The sequence below is a fragment of the Ambystoma mexicanum genome, chromosome 2q (genome assembly GCF_040938575.1).
Source record: "Ambystoma mexicanum isolate Mex_15411 chromosome 2q, UKY_AmexF1_1, whole genome shotgun sequence".
In the NCBI taxonomy this organism is placed as follows: Eukaryota; Metazoa; Chordata; class Amphibia; order Caudata; family Ambystomatidae; genus Ambystoma; species Ambystoma mexicanum.
The window spans coordinates 230891559-230912443 of NC_090924.1; the positions used below are offsets into that span (position 1 = coordinate 230891559).

The window sequence follows — 20885 nt, forward strand, 5'->3', positions numbered from 1 at the left end:
TCCTTCATTTATTACGGTATGGACCCAGATTCGTTAACTGGACTCCGCTTTCTTTGATCTCCCTGGCTTGTACTCGTCTACCTGTGTATCGGAACCTTGTTGATTTTCCTGGACTCCGCACTAACGTTCTGTCATTGTTTTTGCCTGCATGTGTACCGGACCCCTGCTTGCTTCCACGGACTCCGTAAAAGAACGTTCTGTCTTGGTTATTGCCTGCACGTGTATCAGACCCTTATTTGCTTCCGGACTCCTTTTCTACATGTTATGCCCTTGTTTGCTGCCAGCTAGCGTGCCAGACCTTGCCTGTTTTCACGAACTACATTTCCTCCTGGACTACCATTCCGTCTGGATGCTGCTCTCCTTTAAACAACTGCAACCTCTCTGCCACAAGTGGTAAGTCTTATCTCCTTTTGTGAACTGAATATTGGATTAAAGCTTGTTTTACTTGTACACATTGGGACGCTCTGTAGCTGTGCACCATCCCGAAACCAGTGCGACCCTCGTGCCGCTCAGGTATTAGTATCCTACTAACCTAACCCTTTTTCTTAGTTTATCCTTGTCGTCGTGTTCTGAATTTCTCCAATCCTTCAGTCCTCTTCCACTGGTAAGAACCTGTACAACTCCTGATTTCTGTCATAACTTATATCGAGTTAGATTCTAAGTCTCGTTATTTTCCTAGGTGGTTTCCTGTGATGTACCTTATTTTTCATGCCACGGGGGGAAAAGCTCAGGTATTCCATTAGTTAGTAAGACTCTCAGCGGATAAGGGCTACCCACAAAAACACTTACTTGTTGTTTTTTCCTTTGCAGCTTGGTCCATGGCGGTGCGTTCTCCCCGCTCTTTTGGGTGATCGGTCCACTTGCCTGGTTATCATACAGCAAGGGGTCATATCATTTAAAAAGTCTTATTCCCTCATAGAGAGGAGGCTTGGGTGGAGGCCCCACCCAAAGCTCTTCAAGCAACTTCCCGGTGGTACGGTTCTAGTCTCCTGTTTCACGTGCTCTCCTCTCCTCACCGGTGAGTAACAAAAACAAAAGCCATGGAAGAAGCCGATCCTTTGACCGTCTTGGTTCGTTTAGTGTCAGAGTTACGGTCTGACATGACAGTGGCTCATGATGCCATTCGCCAGAGGATCGATAGCTTACGGAGTGTTCCAACTCCCCCAACACCGGGTGTAGATATGGCTGGCGCGGCCGCCTCAGGTTCTGGTTTACCCCCAGCCTCTGCTTCGGGGTTTTCTGCAGCCTCGGTCTTGATGGCTACACAATTCCCGTTGGCCCCTCCAGAACGCTTCACTGGAGACCCAAAGCAATACCGGACTTTCATAAATCAATGCAAATTACATTTTCTGTGTCGGCCTACCACCTTTCCGAACTCCACCACCAAGGCAGCCTTTATTCTTTCCCATCTCCGGGGCACGGCGGCTGCTTGGGCCAACCCCTTGCTTGTGTCTAACAGCTAAGTCCTCTATGACTGTGATGAACTCATTTTGGCCAAATATAGAGTGTTTGATAACCGATATAAATCCCAGACATCAGACCTGGAGTTTCTGAATTTACGACAGGGCACGTCTTCTCTTTTTTCTTATCTCACCAGATTCAATAAGCTAGCTGCTGAAACGGATTGGCCCGAAGAGAAGAAATCAGCTGTGTTTTTTCCAAAGGGTTGTCTGAAGATTTAAAAGACATCCTTGCCACAATCCCGGTTGTCCCTACTTCTTTCGGCGAATTGTAAGAGTTGGTATTACAAATAGGAGGTCGGAAAGAAGAGGGGAACGAAAAACCCCGGTCCTTACCCCCTCGCCAGTGGAAGTAGTTAACCCTCCTGGTCCAGGTCCAGAACCTATGCAGATAAGGGTGGTGAGAGGCCCTCTGACTCCTGCACAACGTGAATACCGCCGTTCATATAGTCTGTGTATGTATTGTGGGTCATCAGAACACCAATTTAAGGACTGTCCTAAAAAAACAGTCAAAAGGGTGGGAAACGCCAGATCCCAGCGATAGACCGAGTCCCTACACCGGGAGTGCTTTCTTTGGACTCACATGGTGCTTCCTCTGCCCCTGTCGGTCTTCTGGTGGTATTCACCACTACAAATGATGTTACATTCTCCTCTTTGGCTATCATTGATTCAGGAGCTATGGGGAACTACATGGACTATGATTATCCATAGTACCCAAGGCTCAACCCAAGGTGGTTCATACAGTGGACGGTATGTCTTTGATATCCGGCTTAGTTACACAAAATACATCTCTTGTCTGTATGAAAACCGAAGACGGACACACAGAATTGATTTTGTTCGATCTAATCAAGGCTCCTCAATTTCAGGTCATCTTGGGTATTCCGTGGTTACAAAACCACAACATTGAGATTGATTGGGCAAAAAAGAGTGTTTGCTTCCCTTCTTTGGAGTGTAATAATGAACACTGTTTCCAGGACACGTGTGTATGCCCAGAGTCTTCTTGTCAGGCCTTGGTGGCTTCTTTGTCTATTATAGGCGCCATCACTCATGACACTGGTGCAGACATTCCTCCTGAATACAAATCCTTTCGGGACGTTTTCGACAAAGGTGGGGCAGATCAACTACCTCCTCATAGACCCTATGATTGTCCTATAGACCTGTTACCAGGGGTCAAGATACCAACCGGCAGAGTCTATTCGCTTACATTACCAAAGGACAAGGTTTTGAAGGAATACATATATAAAGCCCTGGCCACAGGCTTTATAAGGCCTTCGAAGTCCCCTGCGGCTTCTCCTCTCTTTTTTGTCCCTAAGAAGGAGGGGGACCTACGCCCTTGTATTGATTACAGGGCATTGAATGCGATTACTATAAAAAATCAATACCCCCTCCCGTTGATCTCAGTGCTCTTGGATCAGCTTGGTTCTTCAGTGGTGTTCACTAAACTTGACCTTAGGGGGGCCTATAATCTTTTCCGGATTAGAGCAGGGGACGAGTGGAAAACTGCCTTCAAAATCCGATATGGGTTATTCGAATACCTAGTGATGCCGTTCGGTCTCTGTAATGCCCCGGCCACGTTTCAAGCATTCATGAACGACATCTTCCATGACTGCTTTGATCAATTTGTTGTGGTTTATCTGGATGATATTCTTATCTATTCATCCTCTACGAAGGAACACCATGAACATGTACGTTTTGTGTTGCGAAGATTAAGGGAAAACCATCTATACGTCAAGGCAGAGAAGTGTGTTTTTAATTCGACCGAAGTGGAGTTCCTTGGCTATGACCTTACCAGCCACGGCATCCGAATGAGTCATTCCAAGGGTAGGGCAATCTTGGAATGGCCCATACCAACCTCTATCAAGGCTTTGCAGTCCTTCTTGGGGTTCTCCAACTTTTATCAGCGCTTTATACATTCCTTTTCATCAATCTCTGCTCCTTTGACTGCGCTGACCAGCTCCAAAAAATCGTATACTTGGAATCCAGATGCACAGCAGGCCTTTGAGACTCTGAAGGCCGCTTTCTCAATGGCACCGGTCTTACAACACCCGGACCCTCTTCTCCTGTTCCTTGAGGAGGCGGATGCTTCTGGCTCAGCTATCGGGGCAGTGTTGTCGCAGAGGTGCCCTGATTCGGAGGAAGTCCATCCAGTCGCATACTTTTCCAGGAAATTGACCCCATACAAACGCAATTATCCTATCACAGAGCGTGAACTACTAGCCATCAGAGATGCCTTTGCTGAATGGCGCCACCATCTGCTGGGTGCCCGTCATCAAGTCACTGTTTATTCGGACCATCGCAGCCTCCTTGCATTTAAATCGATGAAATGTCTTACGGCCCGACAGGCTCGTTGGCATCTCTTCTTCTCCCAATTCAATTTTGTCATCACATACCGACCGGCTCGTCTCAATGCCTGTGCTGACGCCTTGTCAAGGTTATCCCACGGCCCTTGCTATTCTAAGACCGATCGTCCCCTTTTGTTGCCTAACAGGGTGGTTTGCGCCTGCACACCTCAGCCATAACTCTGTGCCCTTATCTCGTCTTGGGTGATGTCTAATGTGGGGGAATGCGACTCACTCAACCTTGACATTGTGCAGGGCTTGCCCTACATCCAAGGTCATCTCTTTATACCTCCTGGGAAAGCACGTCTTCGGCGCTAGCCTGGTCACACGATTCGCTGATGGCGGCCCATCCAGGGCAACAAAAGATGCTGGAGGCCTTGCGCCGTTGGGCTTGGTGGCATCCATGTCCAGGGATGTTATCGATTATGTGACCTCCTGCTCGGTGTGTGCTCAATGCAAAGTCACTAGGTCAAAGCCCATGGGTCTTTTGTATCCCCTTCCGGTGCCACACAGACCATGGTATATAGTCTCCATGGACTTCATTGTGGATCTACCTCCTGTGAACGGTTATGATACCATCTGGGTAGTCATCGACTATTTCTCCAAAATGGCTCTGTTTGTTCCCTGCTCGGGTTTGCCCTTGGCCCCCGTCCTGGCTTCTTTGTTTCTTAAGAACGTCTTTCGTTTCTTTGGACTACCTTCTATCATCATTTCAGACCGCGGCCCACAGTTTACATCTCGCTTCTGGAGGGCGCTGACTACTTCACTTCACATTGATGACCGTTTCAGTTCTGCGTATCATCCACAGACAGATGGACAAACCGAAAGGGCTAATGCCACTCTTGAGCAATTCCTCTGAAACCTTTGTCTCCACTTTCAGTCCACCTGGCTGGAGATCCTCACCCCTGCTGAATTTGCCTACAATAATTCGGTACACTCCGCGTCAGGGGTGTCCCCGTTTTTTGCCTTATACGGGTTTCATCCACGGTCTTTGCCTTTGGATCCAGCGCTCCCCGTCGACAACCCGGCAGCTCAAGCTTGTGTTAGAGAGTTAGAGTCGGTCCGTATGGCAGTCCAATCTCATCTTCTGCGTGCCCAGGTGAGGGCCAAGAAGTATGTTGATCAACGTAGGATTACGGCCCCGGAGTACAAGGTGGGCATGAAAATTTGGCTGTCTACGCGTAATCTGCGCATTCCTGGCAAACGTCTGCTGCTGCCAAAGTTTGTGTGTCCCTTTCCCATTACGGACGTCTTGAATCCTGTGGCGGTTCATCTTTCTTTACCTACTTCATGGAGACAACATCCAGTGTTCCATGTCTGTCTCATTAAACCTTGCCTTCCCTCTACGTGCCTGCCTGTTCGACCTCCCCCTGTTCGTGTGGATGGCGATGATGAATACGAGGTAGCTGATATCTTGGACTTTCAACTCCGCAGGGGTCGTCCATTCTATCTGGTGGACTGGAAGGGGTATGGCCCTGAAGACAGATCCTGGGAACCTTTGAGCAACATACACTTAGCGGTGCTCCTGCGTCGCTTCCACGCCCGCAGGGGGTTGCCGCCGCCTTTGTGGGTGGATGCTGTTACGGTCCGGCGTTCACCTCGTCCTGTGCCTGGGCTCCTGCCACCATTATCTTTAGCAGCTCGAATCCCCAGAACAGTGAGTACAGATATCAGGAAAGTCAGGAGGGTTATAGCACTCGGCAAAAGGATAAGGCATAAAGCTGCTCCTTTTTATACACGGTGGCAGCTCCCGTGGCAAGTAACAACACAAAACTACGTTTCCCAGAAACACTATCTCTATGTTGTAGTTCGGTGATGGAGCCTCACTTTGGCTAGCCCCGCCTCCTCACTGATATATTCCGCGGCAGCAGCCAGGACGCCGCTTTTGTTTAAAGTTACACCCAGCTACGAGAAGTTCCTCCTTGAAGTGCCAACTCCTTCATTTATTACGGTATCGACCCGGATTCGTTAACTGGACTCCACTTTCTTTGATCTCCCTGGCTCCTACTCGTCTACCTGTGTATCGGAACCTTGCTCATTTTCCTGGACTCCGCACTAACACTCTGTCATTGTTCTGTTCATGCTAGGAGGTCGGAAAGAAGAGGGGAACAAAAAACCCTGGTCCTTAACCCCTCGCCAGTGGAAGTAGTTAACCCTCCTGGTCCAGCTCCAGAAATCTATGCAGATAGGAGCGCTGAGAGGCCCTCTGACTCCTGCACAACGCGAATACCGCCGTTTACATAGTCTGTGTATGTATTGTGGGTCATCAGAACACCAATTGAAGGACTGTCCTAGAAAAACCAGTCAAAAAGGCGGGAAACGCCAGATCCCGGCGATAGACAGAGTCCCTACGCCGGGAGTGCTTTCTTTGGACTCACATGGTGCTTCCTCTGCCCCTGTCGGTCTTCCGGTGGTATTCAGCACTACGAATGACGTTACATTCTCCTCTTTGGCTATCATTGATTCAGGAGCTACGGGGAACTACATGGACTATGATTATGCCACTTAAAACAACATATCCGTAGTACCCAAGGCTCAAACCAAGGTGGTTCATACAGTGGACGGTACTTCTTTGATATCCGGCTTAGTTACACAAAATACATCTCTTGTCGGTATGAAAACCGAAGACGGACACACGGAATCGATTTTGTTCGATCTAATCAAGGCTCCTCAATTTCAGATCATCTTGGGTATTCCATGGTTACAACACCACAACCCTGCGATTGATTGGGCAAAAAAGATTGTTTGCTTCCCTTCTTTGGAGTGTAATGAACACTGTTTCCAGGACACATGTGTATGCCCAGAGTCTTCTTGTCAGGCCTTGGTGGCTTCTTTGTCTATTATAGGCGCCATCACTCATGACACTAGTGCAGACATTCCTCCTGAATACAAATCCTTTCGGGACGTATTCGACAAAGGTGGGGCAGATCAACTACCTCCTCATAGACCCTATGATTGTCCTATAGACCTGTTACCAGGGGCAAGATACCAACCGGCAGAGTCTATTCGCTTACATTACCAGAGGACAAGGTTTTGAAGGAATAAATAGATAAAGCCCTGGCCACAGGCTTTATAAGGCCTTCGAAGTCCCTTGCGGCTTCTCCTCTCTTTTTTGTCCCTAAGAAGGAGGGGGACCTACGCCCTTGTATTGATTACAGGGCATTGAATGTGATTACTATAAAAAATCAATACCCCCTCCCGTTGATCTCAGTGCTCTTGGATCAGCTTGGTTCTTCAGTGGTGTTCACTAAGCTTGACTTTAGGGGGGCCTATAATCTCATCCAGATTAGAGCAGGGGATGAGTGGAAAACTGCCTTCAAAACCCAATATGGGTTATTCGAATACCTAGTGATGCCGTTCGGTCTCTGTAATGCCCCGGCCACCTTTCAAGCATTCATGAACGACATCTTCCATGACTGCCTTGATCAATTTGTTGTGGTTTATCTGGATGATATTCTTATCTATTCATCCTCTACGAAGGAACACCACGAACATGTACGTTTTGTGTTGCGAAGATTAAGGGAAAACCATCTATACGTCAAGGCAGAGAAGTGTGTTTTTAATTCCACCGAAGTGGAGTTCCTTGGCTATGACCTTACCAGCCACGGCATCCGAATGAGTCATTCCAAGGTTAGGGAAATCTTGGAATGTCCCATACCAACCTCTATCAAGGCTTTGCAGTCCTTCTTGGGGTTCTCCAACTTTTATCGGCGCTTTATTCATTCCTTTTCATCAATCTCTGCTCCTTTGACTGCGCTGACCAGCTCCAAGAAATCGTATACTTGGAATCCAAATGCACAGCAGGCCTTTGAGACTCTGAAGGCCGCTTTCTCGATGGCACCGGTCTTACAACACCCGGACCCTCTTCTCCCGTTCCTTGTGGAGGTGGATGCTTCTGGCTCAGCTATCAGGCGGTGTTGTCACAGAGGTGCCCTGATTCGGGGGAAGTCCATCCAGTCGCATACTTTTCCAGGAAATTGACCCCATACAAACGCAATTATCCTATCACAGAGCGTGAACTACTAGCCATCAGAGATGCCTTAGCTGAATGGTGTCACCATCTGCTGGGTGCCCGTCATCAAGTCACTGTTTATTCGGACCATCGCAGCCTCCTTGCATTTAAATCGATAAAATGTCTAACGGCCCGACAGGCTCGTTGGCATCTCTTCTTCTCCCAATTCAATTTTGTCATCACATACCGACCAGCTCGTCTCAACGTCTGTGCTGACGCCCTGTCAAGGTTATCCCACGGCCCTTGCTATTCTAAGACCGATCACCCCCTTTTGTTGCCTAACAGGGTGGTTTGCGCCTGCATACCTCAGCCTTAACTCCGTGCCCTTATCTCGTCTTGGGTGAAGTTTAATGTGGAGGAATGCGACTCACTCAACCTTGACATTGTGCAGGGCTTGCCCTATATCCAAGGTCGTCTCTTTATACCTCCTGGGAAAGCACGTCTTTGAGCGCTAGCCTGGTCACACGATTTGCTGATGGCGGCCCAGGGCTGTTATCGATTATGTGACCTCCTGCTCAGTGTGTGCTCAATGCAAAGTCACTAGGTCAAAGCCCATGGGTCTTTTGTGTCCCCTTCCGGTGCCAAACAAACCATGGTATATGGTCTCCATGGACTTCATTGTGGATCTACCTCCTGTGAACGGTTATGATACCATCTGGGTAGTCATCGACTATTTCTCCAAAATGGCTCTGTTTGTTCCCTGCTCGGGTTTGCCCTCGGCCCCCGTCCTGGCTTCTTTGTTTCTTAAGAACGTCTTTCGTTTCTTTGGACTACCTTCTATCATCATTTCTGATGATGATAGAGGGCTCTGACTACTTCACTTCACAAGTTGGAGTTGGTCCGTATGGCAGTCCGATCTCATCTTCTGCGTGCCCAGGTGAGGGCCAAGAAATATGCTGATCCACGTAGGATTGCGGCCCCGGAGTACAAGGTGGGCATGAACGTTTGGCTGTCTATGCGTAATCTGCGCATTCCGGGCAAACGTCTACTGCTGCCAAAGTTTGTGTGTCCCTTTCCCATTACGGACGTCTTGAATCCTGTGGCAGTTCGTCTTTCTTTACCTACTTCATGGAGACAACATCCAGTGTTCCATGTCTGTCTCGTTAAACCTTGCCTTCCCTCTATGCGCCTGCCTGTTCGCCCTCCCCCTGTTCGTGTGGATGGCGATGATGAATACGAGGTAGCTGATATCTTGGACTTTCAACTCCGCAGGGGTCGTCCATTCTATCTGGTGGACTGGAAGGGGTATGGTCCTGAAGACATGTCCTGGATACCTTTGAGCAACATACACTCACCGGTGCTCCTGCGTCGCTTCCACGCCCGCAGGGGGTTGCCGCCGCCTTTCGGGGGTGGATGCATTTACGGTACGGCGTTCACCTCGTCCTGTGCCTGGGCTCCTGCCACCATCATCTTTAGCAGCTCGAATCCCTAGAACAGTGAGTACAGATATCAGGAAAGTCAGGAGGGTTATAGCACTCTGCAAAAGGATAAGGCATAAAGCTGCTCCTTTTTATACACGGTGGCAGCTGCCGTGGCAAGTAACAACACAAAACTACGTTTCCCAGAAACACTAGCTCCATGTTGTAGTTCGGTGATGGAGCCTCACTTTGGCTAGCCCCGCCTCCTTCACTGATGTATTCCGCGGCAGCAACCAGGACGCCGCTTTTGTTTAAAGTTACACCCGGCTATGAGAAGTTCCTCCTTCAAGTGCCAACTCCTTCATTTATTGCAGTATCGACCCAGATCCGTTAACTGGACCCCGCTTTCTTTGATCTCCCTGGCTTGTACTCGTCTATCTGTGTATCGGAACCTTGCTGATTTTCCTGGACTCTGCACTAACGTTCTGTCATTGTTTTTGCCCGCATGTTTACCGGACCCCTGCTTGCTTCCACGGACTCCGTAAAAGAACGTTCTGACTTGGTTATTGCCTGCACGTGTATCAGACCCTTATTTGCTTCCGGACTCCTTTTCTACACGTTTTGCCCTTGTTTGCTGCCCGCTAGTGTTCCAGACCTTGCCTGTTTTCACGAACTACATTTCCCCCTGGAATATCATTCCGTCTGGTTGCTGCTCTCCTTTCAACAACTGCAACCTCTCTGCCACAAGTGGTAAGATTTATCTCCTTTTGGGAACTGAATATTGGATTAAAGCTTGTTTTGCTTGAGCAATAGGGACGCTCTGCAGCTGTGCACCATCCCGAAACCAGTGCGACCCTCGTGCCGCTCCTGTATTAGTATCTTACTAACCTACCCTTTTTCTTATTTTATCCTTGTCGTTGTGTTCTGAATTTCTCCAATCCTTCAGTCCTCTTCCACTGGTAAGAACCTGTACAACTCCTGATTTCTGTCATAACTTATATCGAGTTAGATTCTAAGTCTCGTTATTTTCCTTGGTGGTTTCCTGTGATGTACCTTATTTTCCATACCACAGGGGGAAAAGCTCAGGTATTCCATTAGTTAGTAAGACTCTCAGGGGATAAGGGCTACCCACAAAAACACTTGCTTGTTGTTTATTCCTTTGCAGCCTGGTTCATGGCGGTGCGTTCTCCCCGCTCTTTTGGGAGATCGTTCCTCTTGCCTGGTTATCATTCAGCAAGGGGTCATATCATTTAAAAGGTCTTATTCCCTCATAGAGAGGAGGCTTGGGTGGAGGCCCCACCCAAGGCTCTTCAAGCAACTTCCCGGTGGTACGTTTCTAGTCTCCTGTTTCACATGCTCTCCTCACCGGTGAGTAACACTGACTGGACACAACTCTTTACTACTGCTATCCAGAAGCACCCAAAGGCTCTTTCCTTTATGATCTGTCTTTGATCTGCAAATCTGTATATATATATGCTTATTTATAAGTGTACATCTTCCCACCGCAGACCTCCTTCATCTCTTCTCCCCGCTACCAGATCCAACACCCTAAATTGCCCAAAGAACAACCAAATAAAACAGGTCGAAAACATGTCCCTCTCCCATGATGACTAGTACACCCCCCCAAAACCTTGGACAACCTCAATAACAGGGCTGCTGAAACTTGTCTCCTGCTATCCTTACCCTTCCTTTTTTCCCCAGCCCATCCTTCCAACATCCTATGTGTCATTTCAGCACTACTGGGCTGAAAGCTCCAAAACCATTGCCCGTAAAAAGCAATGCCAACCCTTGTCCATACATCCCAGTATAAAATCAACCACATCATCCCTTTTTCTCTCCTCTGCATCCTCCATACCCTTCCAACTGCACGCTCCCCCTTTTATAAAGTCCAACCATGCCCTCTTGTATGCAGTCGTAGACGCTGGGGCTAGCAAACCCTCTACTAAGCACAGTGCTCTCAGTTTCCTAGCCGCCACAGCTCCTCCGGGATTTGATGACCGCTCACCTATGCTTCTGGTGCCATTCCACGGAAATCTCTGACATTGAAAACAAGATAATGCATCAGTGATGCCATTATCCTTCCCAGGCACGTACGTTGCTCTAAACACCACATTCAACTTCATACATCGCAGCACAAATTCTCTCATTAACCTGGCTACCCTCTGGCTACCCTCTGGTCCTTAGTTCACGATGTTGACCACTGCCTTATTGTCGATATTGAAATGTACTTTCTTATTCTGTAACTCCCCTCCCCACAACTCCATTGCCACTAACAACGGGCAAAACTCCAAAAAGGCTATGCTTCTGCCTCCTCTGTGCCAATGCTCAGGCCACTTCTCGGCACACCACTTATCCCTCAAGAACACTCCAACCTGCCGCGTCTGAAAAAACCTGAACTCCCCATGAAACTGGGTCCCACTGCAGCCACATCGACACCCCAATAAATTCTTCCAGAAATCTTAGCCAAATCTTGCAATCCTTCCTGACCCCTCCCGACAACCTCACCCAGTGATATGGGTACTTAGCCTCTGCCATAGAACGTGCCATGTTTCAACAAAAAGTGCGACCGGGGCCACTACCCGACACATGAAATTGAGATGCCCCACTAATCTCTGCATGTGGACCAGTGTCATTTTACGGCCCGCAATTGCCTTCTCAAGCAACCCCACAAGCCTGCTCACCTTGTTGTGTGGCAAGCATGAGGTAATGGCCACAGAATCCAGCTCTATACCTAAAAAGGTCAACACCACCACCGGCCCTTCAGTTTTATCCTCCGCTAATAGCACTCCCAATTGCTGCATCAATGTCTGAAAGACCTCTAGCATCCTCTAACATTCCTGTTCTTTGCCTGCCCCACTGATGAAAAGAAAATCATCCAAATAATGCAACACTCCCTTACAACCCGAACTGTAAGTAAAAACCCGCTGCAAAAAAGAGCTAAAACGCTCAAACAATGCACATGAAATTGCACAGCCCCTAGGCAACGCTTTGTCAACAAAAATTTGGCCTTCGAACTGTATCCTCAGCAGTCAAAAATCTTCCGGATGCTCCGGTAACAAACAAAACCCTGCCTTGATATCGCATTTGGCCATGAACGCCTCACAACCTTCCATTCTCACTAAGCCCTCTGCCTGGTCTACCCTGGCATAGGACACCCTGCAGTCTTCCCGTGCAATGAAGTCATTCACTGACATGCCGTCCAGCCATGATAAATGGTGAATTGGTCTGAATTCTCCTGCTGCCTTCTTAGGCACGACCCCCAAAGGAGACACCATTCAGTCACCCAACAAATCTGCCAATGGCCCTACCTCTCTCCCTGCTGCCACCACCTTGTACAGCTTCACTCTCAACACTTCCAAATACTCCCTAGCAAACTTCAGATTTTCCACCCACCGCTGCATACTTGGCGTCTGATTACCCAATTTAAAACCATCGCAAAAACCTTCCCCCAAAATCTTGCCCTCTTCCCTATCTGGGTAAAAACTGAGCCACTTTTCCAGAACCTCAACTTTAACTGGAGTATAGGCCTTTCCCTACAGCTCTCCCCCTGCCCCCTGTTTGAAAACATTGTGTAACCGGATTCCATCCTGCACATTGGCTACACTTGTGCCTAAATTTGCAAACCGTTCCTGTGCAGCTTTCCTTATTGATTGCCCAGCATGCTGCTGATGGCTGACCCATGCCTCCACCTTCCACCCCCTCAGAGGCGGGGCAACCATTAAAGGGCCGGTAAGGCAAGGGTAAACCACTTGCTGTATGCAGCGTTGGTGCTGGACGCGTAGGCGCCATCCACCGTAACCATAAGTCCATGTTGATCTCTCCCCATACCGCTTGCTTGTGCTCACCCATCCTTGTCTAAATTCTTATTCTTATCTCACCCAAGAAAATCCCCAAAACTCATAAAGGCTTTTCGTGTTATGCCCATGTATTTTAGCAACGCTACACACCTCTCAGGGAAGTTTTCGCAATAAACACTTGCATATATAATAAATGCTGATGTCCAATTTTCAATTGTCACCGGTACCCTTGGTCTTGCAGCCAACTCCTGCTCCTCTTCCTTGGACCCTTCTTTTTCTCTCACCTCCCTGTGTAAAAGTTTAAAAACATCCACAAACTCCCCTGCCCATATTTTCTCTTTTGTCGCCACCATCAGATGCGCACCCAGTGGCTTTGTAATGCCCATATAAGGCATCTTTGTGGCGTTCTGTGCACTCTCCAATGTCCTCTTCATAGGAACCTCTAGCACCCCTTGTGCCACGGGCTCCACAACCTTGTCCGTTTGTACTTCAACTGAGGAGACACTTCTTCCAATCACCCTCACCAATGCCCTTGCGGACAACCTCTCCTTCTCCTCCCCATGCCCAGTGCCCTAACCCCCCCACTGTGTGCTGTGTGTCCCTACCTAGTACCCAGCCTGACCCATGCCACCGATCACACCCTTTCTTGTTCACCTCTTCCTGCCCCACCGTCACTTAGACGTGTCATCCTGGCCTCCACACCGACACTCCTCCTCTCCTTCCTCACCGGGCTCCTGCTGCGAGGACGAAAAACATCAGCAGAATCTCCCGACCAATCTCCCCACCGTCCTCTCGCACTCCTGCTACCACCAGCCCCGTCTTCCCCTTCAAACCTTAAACCCCTCCGCACCTTTTCCCTCCCTCTCCACTCTCTGTGCTCCTTATCCTGCCAAGGCACACAAATCTCTTGCACCTGTTCATCCTCCCCTGTTAAATACCATTCCTGTTGCGAGCGGACGCTCTGGCCGGGCAGATCTTCTTCGGGCGAGTCCGGGGCATCCACCCCAATGCTCCTGTCACATCTTCTCGGCGGGGTCGCACCAACCCCTTCCTGCTCTTCTCTTCTCAGGCGAGGAGTTCTCTCCTCCACCCTATGCTCTGCCGTGCTAGGGGCCGTAACTGTGCCCTCTAGTCTGTCCTCTTCCGCCTGCCGGAGGGGGATCTCTAACCGTCTCCTTCCACCTTACTGTGTAACCAGAGGGCCATAACATTCCCTCTTCATACCACCCTATTTTGTGGGGAGGTCGTTCCATACCTTCCCCTTCCTTCCCTATCTAATGACATGGCCCTTTCAGAGGAGGGGTCGGGGAAGCACAATGGGTTACTAGCGCGGTAAAGGAGGGGTGGTGCTGTTTGCATGAACGGGCTACCCCTGGGTTACAAAGAGGGGGAAGAGGTATTGAAGGAGGGGTGTGGCCTCGGGGAGAAGATGGGAGGAAGCGGGATATGAAGACTGAGAGGAATTTAAGGGGAGGGGAGGGAACAAGGAACAGGAAGGGGGGAATTTAAATTGTTTATTTATTTATTTGTTTGGGAATTGAAATTGTTTCTTCATGTATTTGTCTGTCCTCCTTCTACCACCTGCACTCTTCTGGAGGCATTTCCCACCTGGGCCCCTCTGCACCGTCACCCCTCTTGGGTCCAAGCCGACCCTAACATCATCACTAACCCGTCCTGTGCCCACTTCTGTCCCCATCCTTCCCCCGCTAGCAACCTCGCCCTGCTCATCAACTCCCGGCCCACTACCTACCCCCCCCTGACATCTGCTCCCCCACTCCTAGTTGCCCTGTGGGGTTTACCCCTCCTACTTTTTCTGGCCCTTTTGGCCCATACCTCTCCCATACCTGCTGCAGGCTCCAAGCCACCACCGCTGCAAGGGCCCCGTCCAAAGCTGCTCTGTGTTGTGGCCTCCCCTTCCTGGCACCGTCTCCCCCGAAAACTGCCCGTACTGCCCCTTCCAGCTGGGTTTTTGATATCCTGCTAATAATGCTCAGTGCCTCCCGCAAAGCCTAGGCAAGGCACCCTGTATTGCCATCCTGCTCCACTAAGTAAAATGTATCAATTAATGACACTGACCCCAACAGCACCTCAAAAATCTACTTCCTGCCGAGCCTGGTTATTTAGATCTCCCTGCTACTGGCTTGTTTATAATGTATGTATTGTAAGAAAGTACCTAACTTTAAGAAGTATACTTTATATAATTTCTTTATTATTAGTTATGCTGTATACTCTTAATGACAGTCAGGGGCGACCCCCTTTCCAAAGCCGAAGGCTTCTAACAATGTCCCACCTCACTAAGGAGAACTATTTCCTGCCATCTATAATCAATATAGCATCCCTACATTCCTTAAAAGGTAATAATTAATAGAATTCTTCCCCACCCTGCCCAGAGCTGACAAGCAGCTCTCAATCAATCCTGTGTGAGGCTACCAAAAGGCTCTCTTTTTATTCTGTGCGTGTCGCTCACTAGGAGTGCAACCACACTGCCCCCAAGTGGCAACAACCGGCACCGCACTTGTCCCCAAGTGGCCACCACGGGCACCACTCGCTGGCCTGTGCAGCTCCCAAAAACATCCCGGCGGAAACGCTTGCGCGTTCCCCATGGGGCCCCCCTTCTATTACATAATTACTCAGAGTTATGGTTGTGTGGGTATTACAGCAGGGCCCTCACTTTCTTTACTAGGCGAACACGAGCACATGACAGTTGTCTAGCTTTACACCGATTGTAGTCCTGCAGATTTTAGCACGTGGTTTGTTGGCAGGATCAATGAATGACGTTTATCCGTTTGGTGTACTAGCAAATATATTCGTAACGTGATTATTTTGGTTGTAAAGTGGCACCTCTTAAAGAATGCACCTAAATTACTTCTCATATTTTCAGAATGTGTGTTGGATACAGAACTTAATTTGAGTCCAGTACAAGGATGAGGTATCTGAGTAGGTGGGGGAGGAGGACCTGTTTAGTTTGGGTTATTAGATTGCGCATAAGAGCCACCTATAAGCCAAAACAATTTCACATTGGAATACAGGTAGAAGGGAGATGACATGTGAGAAGGGATATACATCTTGTGGTGAGTGTTTGGTTATTTACCCTCCCATTGACAGCCTATGGCCATGCTAATCCCTATGGCCTTTTGCCCCACTACTTGCCCTGCCTTGACCAAAATACATCCTGCTGGGATCTTTTTGAGCTTACTCTATCAAGCAGTAATATCAAACCTTAGCCTGCCAGTGTTATTTCTAAGCAGGCTACTGAGAGTTATTGGCTTAATTGCATCCGTAAATGGCTACCGGTGTAATAAAAATGTCTTAACTAAGTGTGCCTTCAGCTACTGGATTCATATCTCTTCCATGCACTGAAATTCCCAGTAAAAACAAGCAACAACAAAATCAACAGTTTTGGGTGGAGGCATTAGATAAGCATTTGCCAGGTACTGACTTCATATTCTCAAGCAATCACTTCATTTTCCAGTTGTTGCGATCTTATGGCCAGGGAGCACCGTTGTATCAGTGCCTGGCAAATGCCTACCCAAAAGCCCAAACGGTTGGCTTTGCCAACGCTTGTTTAAATTGTTGAAATGTCTGCAGATATGCAGCACCTGTGCAAGAACGCAGCTGTAGGAGCTTCCCATTCTATTCATCCAGGTGCACATATTTTTTCCCCCTGTAACTCAATATGAACAAATACTAGTTAAAGCTTTTTTTTCTTTTTACATAGCAAGAAATATATGTGGATGAATACAGATAAAATGGCCAGCAATTATTATGGATAAATACAGACGCAAATGGTGCAAACATAAATACAATAAAACCGGGAGCCTTAATAGTAATGATCACTTGCTGCAAGCACGCACAGCACACTCCTTGAGAAATGTGTCATTGTAAAGCGGCCCCCAGGCCAGAGTAGATACTCAGCAGTGTTGAAGCTTGCACCCCAGAATAATGATCCTGCTTGGGGCTCTAGTGAATGGGTATGTTATTTTGTACATGCCTGCTTATGTTTACATTCTCATTGCAGCTGATAGGCGGTTGGGACTTCAGTCAAATCCCTCCCAGTCGGGCCGCCTCAGCTTCCAATGTAATGATTTACAGAACTACGCGAGGGCTCGCCCTCTTCGGATGCAGCGCAAGTTCTGGGAAGCCACGTGAGCAGCCATCTTCCGGGCGGGGGCTGCCCTGTGCGCGGCGGCGGCGGCGGAGGACTGCGGGAAACAAGCGCTTGTGTGGCACTCGCCTCTCACTTCACGCGCGAGGCGGCGGGTTGGCACAAGTTTGGACAGCTTCCCTCCCTTTGCCGCTCTGGAAATACGCCGGCTGCTCACCCTTGGCAGTCGGGAGAACACTTTTTTTTTAAAAAAACAGCCCGAAGAAGCACCCTGCGGTCTGACCAGGTAGGTCAGGGATGATATGTGTGGGTATTGTTATGACAGGACCTTTGATGGCGTCACGGGAAATGCATTGGCCAGAATGGGCTTGCCTTCTTGCTGTGGTGCCCAACACCTTCAAGGGACGATTTTGCTACCTCCGGGAAAGCTGATGTTCGGCCTTTGACTTATTTATCTGTGAATAAATAATATGCTGGTTGATAAAAGGTGGCTTCGCTTGTATGCATTGGCTTCACAGCCAGTCCCCCTGAGGTGAACTGCTGTACAGTTCTTTAGGGGAGCGCGTGAGACAGTCGTGCAGTAGTTCTACGAAACTGCCCAACTCTGCTCTAACTTTCGGTCGCGTTCATGAGTCACGGCACAGAGCTGGAAGCGTTATTTCTTCCAGGAATTGTAACTGCAGTATTTATCGGTGAACTGAGTAATGGCACACGTCAGCTCCCCCAGGTAAGTCTGCCACCCGGTTTTCCTTGAAATGTCATAATCCCCACTATAAGAACACTAACACGGGGCATTCACCAGAATGTATGTAATAGCGCCTGGAGGCATGGTGTGCCCGATTCAAGACCTCCGAGTTTTTTCTGCATTGCAGACTGCGCGAGCGCCAAGGACAGGGTGGAAGGCAGCGACTGGAGTGTCCATCAGCTGCCTGGAATCAGACACCGTAAACTAAGGAGCGTCTCCATCCTCCCACGGTAGGGTGACCAGATTTCCCAAAGCAAAAGCCGGTGAACTTCAGCAACACATACAAAAGGCATAGACGGAGGGAAACAAAAGCTGAATTCTAACAAATGGCATACACTGGCACTGGGGATGAATTCAGCTGAGAGCACTACCTTTTATGCCTTCCATTCCTTGAGCCCATCACTTTTTTTTTTTAGACATTGGCTATTTTTCCCCCAGTAATAAGAGTCGCGCGTGTTTCCGCGGCCTCTCCCCTCACCAATCTAGGGTTTAAGTGGGCTGGGGCTCAGTTTGAGGTGGTCTTAAAATAGACCCCACATCGGACCCTGGCCGATGCTCATTGACCCATTTCATTTAGCCACACACTGTGTGACTGACCCACTCCATTTTTTTAGTTCTCTATTTGTATCACTTTCTATCTATGTCTTAGAAAGTACACAAATCTCAAAACCAAACATGACATTTCAGATCAGAACGCTATAGAAGCGTGTTATGCAAAATGGGAATTATGCTAGTTTATTGTCTCCTTTACAAAGGAAAGTATACAAGAACCAGCATACTAATCTATGTGATCCCTGGGTGTCCATGTCATAATTTAAAGCTTTGCATACCCCAAACACACAAGGTTGTGGATTGCATTTATGATGCGCAGAAGAGCCTTTGAATTGTGCAAAAAAGTCGGCCCTTTTTTTGTGTCAAATAGGCAGACCTTAAAATATGCTTGCCGGAGGCCTGTGATATTGGGTGCCCTCTCTTCTGTCTAGGACCCCTTCCACTCAAATGGCCTACATACAAAGAAAGATCAAGTAAAAGGATAAGTAATGCCACATAGCATGTGAGAGGTAAACCTGTACACTGAAGACAACACAGTACTGGCAGTGATATAAGATGATTTGTCCAAGATCACAGTATCGTCTGCTGGCAAAGCCAGGATACGAGCATGAGCGCTTTGGTTATACAGTCTTGAATTTGGGTAACCATTCCAATCACCTCACCGGACTAGCAAGTTATGCTCCTGTTTGGGGGTAGTTTCCTAGGTTTTACAACCCATGTCTGAAGAAACCATTTTGTAGATCTTTACCGTAGTGATGCTGTCTTTGTTTTTATAGAAACTGCTATTTGGTGCAGGCACAGCAGTGATAATATGACTCATTGTGCTGCAAAACAAAGTACAAACACACACAGGTTTAGCAACCTCAAACATAAGACAGGCTGAGTCTGCATTGTGGAATTTCGTATTGCAATCTTGCATATGAACACACATCTCTGCAATGCGTGTTTAACACACTGAGCTGTATTGGGACCATTGCGGCACACAGATGCATTTATATGCATTTCCTTTTATTTATGGTGTGCCACAGCTTAAATAAACTTTTCACATATCATAGAAAACATAGTACTCCACATTTAACACAATGTTCCAACATCACTTTTTTAATCCAGTATAAACTCTTAAACATATGTGAAAATCAAGGTTAACCCGTCATATAGTATTTCCCATCATATATACTCCTACACGTGATACATTGTTAAAATCGTCGTATAATCGAGCATAATTCAGTAAAAGGGTTAACCAAGTTAGTTGACTTTCGTTTCGTTTGTCTGCAGACCTTTTAACTTCTTCGCCCTTAATGCCCATAACCTGCCCAGTGCAATGATTAGGCATATGTGAGTGCCAGATGGGCAGCAACCTCCAAAACGTTCTGTTTTCATATGATCAAGATTATGCACACATCGCCCTAAATGCACCATGTATTCATGCATCAAAAATAGACAACAGGTCAGCACGTGTCTATTGGTTTCAAGCAGAGGAGTTGCTTTGCATAGTGTACAATGTCCATTGGCTTTAGAAATGCCAAGCCGAGGTCCGTATACTGCTACAGTCGGTAATAGAGTCTTAGCACCATTAAGAATCTCCTTAAGTGTGGAGAGGGCCATCGTGGCAAATAGTCCCGAGGCAGCGTATCATTAAAGGAGAAGCACAAGTATGTTAATGATACCAATCCCACCCCTCTACCTTTTTTGTTAATGCTAATTTCAGCTGGTAATGATCATTATCCCATTCGAGGCCCCATCCCCATCCTTTCTCCTGAATAAACTTCTCATTAAGTGCTTTAACCTTCAATAATGAGTGTTCTGTAATGCTTCTCATTGCTTTGCCTGGGAGAGTTAATAGAGGGCATGCTGGCTCTTTCATTGTAATTGGTTATTTATAACGCGCTTAATACCCAGAGGTTTCTAAGCGCGGACCCGGGGACCAAACCCCTTGTTTCCAAGACGAGTGCGTTGCCCCTGGGCTATCCTCCCATTGGCTCTATCTGTAAGAGCTCTCTTTTAAGTAGTGCCTGACCTGTTAAAGAAAACAGCCCAAGATCTAAACGAATTGCTACTACTGGTATACATTGGGGCACGTGCATTTCCACTGATAATTGTAATCCCCATAGATAAGTGAGCATGCTACAGGCGTTGTGCCGTGGTGAACACACAATCTAGTGAACACACAAAGCATTACAGGATGAATTGGTCAGAGGCAGAGCACAACAGTCAAGCCATGAAATATCCTGGTGTGTGCTGTTTAAGTTTAGTGGAAAATGGGACCTGACTTCTTGAGATCAGACAGCCTTGTGGGCCCCACCAGGGTGGGGCCCCAAGGCACATGCTCCTTTTGCTCTCCCAATAAGACGTTTCTGCTGCCGCTGTGGGAGAAAGGTGGAGGGGGAGGTCGCAGATTTCCATAGCAAAGGGAAGACGGCAGGAGTTTAGTCTTTCATTGCAATAAAGTTAAATAAAAAACTTTCATTTTCACTCACCCCATAGTTGAGTACTGGTACTCTCTTTCAGGCTTTGAGA

General features: G+C 48.0%; 1 protein-coding gene across 3 annotated transcripts in view; it reads left to right on the forward strand.

The window, feature by feature from the left end:
- Nucleotides 1-17085: 17085 nt before the first annotated feature.
- The window catches only part of IL4R (interleukin 4 receptor), a 318820-nt gene continuing 315020 nt past the window's right edge, over nt 17086-20885 (forward strand). For 2 of the 3 annotated variants that reach the window (XM_069647185.1, XM_069647187.1), the window contains exon 1: nt 17086-17357. The gene's annotated coding sequence lies outside the window, so the exon portion shown is untranslated. Of the gene's footprint in view, nt 17358-18028; nt 18047-20885 lie in introns of those variants that run through there. The other variant, XM_069647186.1, reaches the window with a different exon arrangement.